We start from the raw sequence: 6062 nt of genomic DNA on the forward strand, positions 1-6062 counted from the left end.
CTGGCGGGTGGGCGGAGTGGGGGTGGGCGCCCCTGCCCAAGTCTGAGTGTAGTGACTGCATTGAATCATTGACAGCATGTGTCCTTCCCTGGGAGGGCCAGCAGATATTGCCCATGCCTAGTTCACCCTGAGAGGGTAGTGATGAGATGGGTTCTGCACCCGCAGCATGTGGTACACTGAGACCTACATTACTGTTTTGGGGGCAAATACTGGAGGAGCTGCACCTAGGTGCAGTGCTGGATCTTCAGGACATGTCAAAGTCATGCTGGGAGGGGAGCTTCAAGGTGGGGTGGCACCAATCAATCTGCTGTCCTCTGCGCTCCATGTGCTTGCACCTCCTTGCTATGGAAGGTTAGACCATGTGGTGCCAAATGTGATCTAGGCAGCATTTGGCCAAGGGGGGAGGAAGGTGGGAACAGGCCTGGCATCTTTGTGTGAATGTTCGGCAGCAGCCGGGGGAGGAGGCACTGGAGCCCTGCAATGTCTCACTCTGGCTGGGGTGGGCCGGCTGCGAAGAGAATCCAGGTACAAGTAGTGTTAATCAATGCTCTTCTCTCCTTTTCAGGAGAATAATGCACATAATGCAGCCGAGCAGGTGAGCACTGGTGGAGGGCTGGCCCAGGTGGCAATGCTTACCCGAAGCAGGAGGCCCTAGATCTGCAGAGGCGCCATGCACCCAGGTCCACTGGTGTCGGTGAGGCTAGGGTGCCATGGGCAGATATGGTTGCCCAGCAGTGAGGTCACCATTCCCAACAGCCATGGCAGTGCTGAATGTTCAGTGATTGAAGTTTGCAACATGGCTTGACCATTGCTTATGGAAGGATGAGAGTATAATGATCTGGGGGACAGGATACACATTGACATTGTCTCCACATTAACTAATCCAAATGTCCTTGTTCTTCCTTTCAGCATCAGCGGAGCAGGGCCGGGAGGAGGAGCAGCAGTGACCCCCTCTCACACCTGAGGGCCCTGAAGTCACGGACTCACCAGTGTCACACCATCTCTGCCAGGCAGGCACCAGCGCAGATGCTAGCACATCAGTGGGAATTAAATCGTTGGCTAGTGTCCCTGGGCACAGCGGTGAGGACACTTCACAGTCGCTGGAGGAGCTGACGGAGATAGAGAGTGCCCATGGCGCCAGCAGTCGGACAACTGCAGGGGACCAGGCGCATGCTCAGTCGGTGGCTGATGATGTGCCTCTGGAGTCGTCCATGATGCAGCAAATGTGGCAGGGTGTGCGGGAGCATCTGGTGGAGATACATGAGGCTATGCTTGGCTTGGTGTTCGTGGTGGAGGAGTCTGTGCGGACTACCACCGATGCAATGAGCCTCTTGTCCGAGCGCCATGCCTCCTCCATAGAGAGAGTGGCGACTCTTGTCCCAGAGAGGCTCTTCCCGGAGACCAATCAGGGCTTCCTGGGGATGCGCTTGGATCAGCAAGCCCTCACATCAGTATTGACCTCAATTGGTCAGTGCCAATGTGGAAGATGGCCTGGGCACCAAGTTTCCCAGCTCGGTGCCCATCCATCTTCGGTGAGCAGGGAGGTCTCTGCGGGTTCTTTTCAGGGCACTCCGGATGAGGACAGCAGCTCCTCCGCCCCTCTGCCAGTGACTGTTGCATCCAATGAGGCTGCAACAACTGGGGAGATTCCAGCTGTGGAACTAGCCGTTCCCTCCCAGGTGGGCCAGAGGACGGCTGCCAAGATCATCAAGGCCAACAGGATAGCAGAGTGAGCAGGCTGTCTCAGATGCCAGTCCCAGCGAGGGGGCAGTGCCAAGACGTAGCACCCGAAAGTGTAGACATAGGCACCTTAGGCACACCACGGGTTTATCACTGGTGCTTTTGTGTTGGCCGGCAATGAGGTATTTATGAGTTGGTGTGATGTTGAACACCTTTGTCATTTTGTTTTCTTAAGTTCCTTTTGTTAAACCATTAAATTCAGACATGTCACCATGGCTGAGGGTGCCTCTTCTGCAGGTGAATGGTTACCAATAATGTTATGAGTGATTTGTGTGAAATTCAGTTTTATTGACAAGGCCCTTAGTTAATGTTCCTATCCAGGCATATTTTGCACTCAGGTATCGAGTGTGGAGCCTGCAGCCCAGGCTTGTCCTGGAGGTCCATCTGTGGTCTGCTGGCTGAAGGTTCATTGGATTAAATTCTCCCGGGTGGCCCTGCCTTCCTGGAGTATGACCGGGTCAGCATCTACGCCCACAGCATTTCCATGTGCATGCTCATCCTCGGACTCATCATCTGCAGCCGCAGCCACTGCATCTACATCTTCTTCATCCACGGCGTCCCCCCTTTCCAGCGCAAACTAGTGGAGAGCACAACTATCAGCGACACACGATCTGGGGGGTACTGGAGTGCTCCCCCTGAACGGTCCAGGTAATCGGAAGCGCATTTTGAGAAGACCGATGGCTCTCTCCACCACAGCCCTTGTGGAGGCATGGCTCCTATTATATCACTACTCAGCTTCTGTTCTTGGATGGCGGAGAGGCTTCAGGAGCCACCTTCTGAGGGGCTAGCCCTTGTCACCCAGCGGCCCTGGCATCTGGGAGTGTCTGAGTATGTAAGCGTCATGCGAGCTGCCTGAGTACTTTGCACAGACTTGTAAAATCAGCATCTTGTGATCACACACTATCTGCACGTTCATGGAGTGGAAGCCCTTCCTTTTGATGAAGGCACCGGGCTCACCTGCTGGCGCCTTGATGGCCACATGTGTACAGTTGATGGCACCCTGGATGCGGGGGAAGACAGCAATGGCCACGAAGCCTCTGGTTCGCTCTGTCTGGCTGGCCTTGTCCCAGCGGTAGTGGATGAAAGTCAATGCATGCCTGAACAGAGCGTCTGTAACCTGCTTGACACAAGTGTGGACAGCTGATTGGGAGACACCGCAAAGATCACCCACTGACCTCTGGAAAGAGTCAGAGGCATAGAAGTTGAGGGCAGCTGTGACCTTTAGAGCCACTGGCATGGGGTGTCCAACCACACAGTTAGCGGAGATCTCAGGCCCGATCATCTGACAGATATAATTGACTGTCTCCCTTGAAGGACAGAGCCTCCTTCGGCACTGCACCTCAGACATATTCAGGTAGCTGCTTCGCCGCCTGTATACCCTGTCAGCAGAATAGTGGCCCCTTCCGCCTTGGACTACCTCTTGGCCCTGCACCCCTTGTGCCTGTGCCTGTCCTCCCAAAGGTGGCTCCCTTGGAGACTGAATGTGCACTTCTAGCCCTCCCTTCCTCCTCAGAGGAGGTGCCTCCAGTGGAGAGTTCAGCTCCCATTCCCAGGCTTCCGGAAACCTGCAGATCCAAAAAAGGTTCTTCACTGCAGAGTGCTGACCTGAAGGTTGTGAGTCCAGTCCAAGCAGCTGGTATGTGTTCTGAAGTATTGCAGATCACACAGGCAAGTATCAGTAACTTTAAAAAATCAATATTTGATAGAACACACTTGCGACCCCACTGAGCCCTCTTATCCCGCCTGTGGATGAGGCTTACACAAATGTGTCCTACCCGCCTGCCTGTGCGATGATCCGAAGATTGCACGGGCTGCATGACTCATATCTAATTTAGTGTAAGTTCCCCTCCATCGCTTGGATGGCTGTCCCTCTTGCTGCAGCATAAAATTGGGCATCCTGATGTCATAATACCTGATTGCAATAAGAAGGAAGATGAGTAGAGCATAAAGTTGAAAGCTCTCCTGCTTTCCGATACAGCCAATTAAAGAGTATTTGAGTTGATTACCTATCCAACTGACCATGATTTTTCACTGCTTGTGCAATTTTATGCTGGTCGCACACGCTCCTTGCTGCGGGGGACGGGGGGCGTGCAGCGGGAGCCGGGAAGGAATCATGTCAGGGTCGACTCAGCAGCGCAAAGGCAAGATATATGGGCTGATGAGAAAAGGACAGTGTAGAGTTGGAAGCTGCAGTTAAAACTGCATGAGTGGTGAGGAAATTGGTCTGAGCCCTTCTTAACTGGAGCCACTGAAAGGTTCATCTTGAAGGAAGTGAGGAGGTGTCAGCTGTGGCTCAGTTCACAGCACCCTCGCCTTTGAATCAGAGGGTTGTGGGTTCGTGTCCCACTCCCAGAAACCAAGGACTGTGATTGTACTCGATAGAGTTGCAATCTGTGACTGTTGATAACTCAAAAGAATTTTTGAAGGAAGTGATATGGAAGAAGGGCTGCAGCCACATAGGCACCCCTACAGGGAAGGCTGACTGGAAGTAGTCACAGGGAGGGACCAGGTGTCATGGGGGAGGCTCCTCAAGTGAGGTTGAAAGAGGGAGAGGAGGGAGGGCTGCCAAGGACAGCAGCAAACTGCTGGCCAACCATTTAGATGGCAGGGTGACACTGAAGGGCTATGAATGCAGAGGGCCATGAGTAGCTCTGCCCAAGGAGAACAGCTTTCCCTGAAGGAAGGGTACGCCGACAGTGCTCAAATTACCTCCACATGTCTGTGCGGCAGTGTCTTAAGTGGCTGCGGCTCTCCAGCAAGGCAGTCACATCAATTTTTGACATGCGTGTAGGAGAAATAAGTTCCAATGTAGGTGGTCATCCATTATCTGTAGCACTGAATGTGACAGTTGCATTGAATTTCTATACCTCAGGATCTTTTCAAGGATCAGTCAGAGATTTCTTCAGTATATCACAATTAGCAGCCTATCATTGCATCAGGCTTGTAACTGCTATATTGTTTGGGAGAGTGGACAACTTTATCCAGCTCACCACTGATGAGGATAACCAGGCTAAGAGAGCAAAAGATTTTGGGACCATTACATGATTCCCTAAAGTGCAAGGGGCAATCCATTGTATGTATGTGCCCATCAAGGCAACTGTAGGACAACCAGGGTGTTTATCAACCTGAACATATTTCATTCCCTTAATACGCAGATCATTTGTGACCGCCTGCAGACTACCTGAGGGATCCTGTGGTGTATGCACGGTCAGCATCGGAGTAGCCATGATGCTTATATCCTCAGGAACTTCCAGGTGCCACAGCTCTTTGTGTCACCCACACAACTGGATGATTGGCTGCTTGGAGACAAGAGCTCTTTGTTAAATAGGTGGTCGATCAGGCATCCGCACTTTGAGGATAGAGGAATGATAAAATGTGAGCCATGCTTTTACCATGGTGACTACTGAGAAGATCATGGTCTCTAAAAATGAGATTCTGATGCCTGGACTGATTGGCTGGTGCCCTGCAGTAGCGCTGGCTTAAATCTCTTTGATCATTGTTTGCTGTAAAGCTTGGCACTGCAGAGGGGAGAAGAACTGGTGGATGGGGACATCTTTCATCATAAAGCCCCCTCAAATGATGAATCAGATGAGGAGCATCGGATGAACAGTAGCGTGCGATGCCACGTGAAGGGGAGCAGAGAGCGGGTGCCGGAGAGATATAGCGTCCCTGATAAAGACACATTTCACTGAGACATCTGGAGACTTATTGCCACACGTGGTAATGAGATGCCATTTTTTATCCACCATCCCAGGTTGACAGGACATTTATAACAACCCCAAGGTGAATCATCATGCCGCTCTTCGAGGAAGTCTCTGAGGTCCATTGGAAGCCATTGTGTATTTTATATCTTGGATCTATACAGAGATGACACTAGTTTTATGTATGTGGGAACTTTGTTTACAAGAGTTTTATACAATGTTTTAAAATGTCTCTATGTTTACATTCTTTCTACATTTTGTTTACTTTTCTCTGAGTCCACACCCAGGCTTAACCAATCAAGAACAGTGGGCATCATTAATAAACAGATTCTCTTAATCAAACACTTAACAATTGAACACCACTAAAGAAATTATGGGCATGCTGCCCTTATCACTATCATTTAGGTGAGAAAGCTATCTCAAATATGGCACCATCTTCATGATCTTTTAAAAAAGCGGATCACAACAACTTAACACACTGGCAAACACAATGAATGAACACCTTCGATAGCTTATATGTGTCCATAGTGACTTCTTCATTTGTGCAAGCCATGGTGCTCCCCTTCGCTGTCAGCCATGCTGGCAGCAGGCTGATGACCTTGATGCCTTTATTGGCCTTTA

The sequence above is a fragment of the Cetorhinus maximus genome, chromosome 11 (genome assembly GCF_964194155.1).
Source record: "Cetorhinus maximus chromosome 11, sCetMax3.hap1.1, whole genome shotgun sequence".
In the NCBI taxonomy this organism is placed as follows: domain Eukaryota; kingdom Metazoa; phylum Chordata; class Chondrichthyes; order Lamniformes; family Cetorhinidae; genus Cetorhinus; species Cetorhinus maximus.